The following is a 2,630-nucleotide window of genomic DNA, read 5'->3' as shown; positions in this document are numbered from 1 at the left end:
AATTTGAATAACCTTACGCTAAAGTGATTCTCCAGAGTTCAAGTTACTTATTATAAAAGTTTGAAATTTCTGGTAGCTTTTTTCTGTTAATAAAAATAAATTTAATCTGTTCGGTTAACGAATCTCCATAAAATGACGTGTAAAATTACAATTTTTTAAAATTTTAATAACTTTTTAACGGTTTAGTGAATAGTTTTGTAATTTTTACATGAGTTTTAGAATTGAATGCGGAACGTTCTTCCAAATTTTTATTTGTCTCGTAGCATTTTGACATACCTCCCAAACATCCTTAAGTAGAACAAACAGAATAGCTCAAAACCCCAACGCCAAAACAAGACACTGTAGTTGTCCAAAGCACTTTTCGGTAACAAAGTTACCTTCTTCAGGGACTGAAGTAAACTTGAATGAACTATAAACTATGAATTGATATGTGCAAAAATCTTTTAGGCCTAGTAATGCTTAAAACAAGGTTTCTTGCCTCGTTTGATAACTTGAATTTGTTTTATTTCCTGTTTTGTCAATTTCTTGCTTGCTAGATTCTTGTCAAAACTCTTGTTATTCCTTGCTCTTGGTGGCTTAGGGAGTTTCCAAGTCTGATTTGTTTAAATTCGTGGAAGATATCAAAAAATCATAAATTTAAATGTTATATATTTTTGAAGTTATTTTATAGATAGTATGTATTTACCTATTGATATGCTGCAAAACCTAATTAATCACGAATTTCTAATTTTATGTACTCTTGTCTCCGATTGTACCTCCCAAACATCCTTAAGTGTATTCGCATAATAATAATTTAAGTATACACGGTGCGTGCTGGAATTAGTAGAGTAATTTATCCTAATTAAGTACTTTTATGCATTTTAACCGATCTTTCAATTTCGTATGATGACGTAAATAACATTAATATGCTTATCATTGATTTATTTTGTTGTTGTAAAAGATTTTGATATTGATATTTTGACTTACAATTAGATTTACATTTCGTTATTACACGTCGAATTTTTTAAAAAATGGTAATAGAATATCCCTACGTCTGGTTCTCAATTTGCCTGTGTGAATATCGAGTGTTTTTAATTGGTACAGGTACAATTTTATGTTTTGTAGGTATTGTTTCTTTTTTTATATTCATAATACTGTTTTCTTAAACTTAAGGATAAATATCTGCAAAACAAGTAGTATTGAGGCAGATAGGTAATGTAAACAGCAAAGAGATAACAATAGCGTTGAAGAAAGCACATTCTCTTTTTTATATATGAGTATACCGAAAGTAGAATATTAAAGCCGTCAAAAGCAGATTATAACCGTCTGTTTTTTCGTGACCTTGCATCCTTTTGTAGGACAACAGTTTGCTTGTGTAGGATATTTCTGTCATAAATCGTGTACATCTTGAAATAAAAGTTGCAAATTTGTCTCGTCGCGTCTTAAGTGAACGTGCTGGAATAAAATACGCTTTACAATAGGGTTAATTTTTTTAACAACGTAGTGTTTATTAATAAAATTAAAAATTACTAGATAGGTATAAATTTTCGGTTGTTTGATTGGATAACAAACGGATTATATTATCTAAATTGACACGGGCGTGTGTGAATTTCGTTTATTTAAAAGAAAGGTAAGTTGGACAAAAGGTTTTTGAGAAATGTTTCTGGGAAGGTGACGTACTTATGTGTCCCCTTTTCCTACTATAATTGTCGTAAATCATACGCCATCATAGTTTTTAGCATACAACCAAAAAAAAAGGAAAGTTTAATGTGAAATAAATATAAGCATCTACAGTGTTAACAAACTAGATTTTACCCTTGGCTTCGCTCGCTTGGTGCCCTAAATACGTGTCAAAGACTATCGATGATCACATAAAAGTAATTTTTTCTATCCTTCGGGAATAGCATTTTTTCTTATGGATAAAAGGTACACTATGTCATTTTCTGTCCCCTTGACAATGTATTTACAAAACATTATGATGGTCGATCGAATAGTCTAACTAATTTTTCTACCCATCGGGAACAGTATTTTTTTCTGGATAAAAGGGACCCTCTATGCTTTTCTGTACACCTAACAATGTGTCTACAAAATTTTGTGATGACCGTTTGAGTAATTAATGCGTGAAATCGAACTCATAAAACTAATTTTTTCCTATCCCACGGGAATAATTTTTTTTTTTGATAAAAGGCAACCTTTGTGCTTTTCTATACCCCTGACATTACGTGTATAAAATTTTATGAAGATCGGTTGAGTAAGTAATGCGTGAAAAGCCGACAAACAAAAAAACAAACAAATTCACTCATCAAAAAAATCAGCAATAAAATATTATTTTTTGCCAATGAAAATTTTGTTTGTTTCTGAGGACGTTTTATTTTTTGCAAAGTATCTTTTTCAGTATGTTTTTGGTAAGTACTTTTGACTAAATATGTAACACATTCCGTATCATTTAATCTTCCTTGATATGCAATTATTTATATAAAATAAGATACTTTCTTTAAGGATGTTTGGGAGGTACAATCGGAGACAAGAGTACATAAAATTAGAAATTCGTGATTAATTAGATTTTGCAGCATATCATGAGGTAAATAAATACTATCTATACTAAAAAAAAGTATACGGTTTGAGAGAAAATTTGGAATTTGACCAAAAAC

Source organism: Agrilus planipennis, unplaced genomic scaffold (assembly GCF_000699045.2).
Source record: "Agrilus planipennis isolate EAB-ADULT unplaced genomic scaffold, Apla_2.0 scaffold203, whole genome shotgun sequence".
In the NCBI taxonomy this organism is placed as follows: domain Eukaryota; kingdom Metazoa; phylum Arthropoda; class Insecta; order Coleoptera; family Buprestidae; genus Agrilus; species Agrilus planipennis.
The sequence above is the reverse complement of the archived record's forward strand: the minus strand, read 5'-3'. Positions refer to the sequence as shown.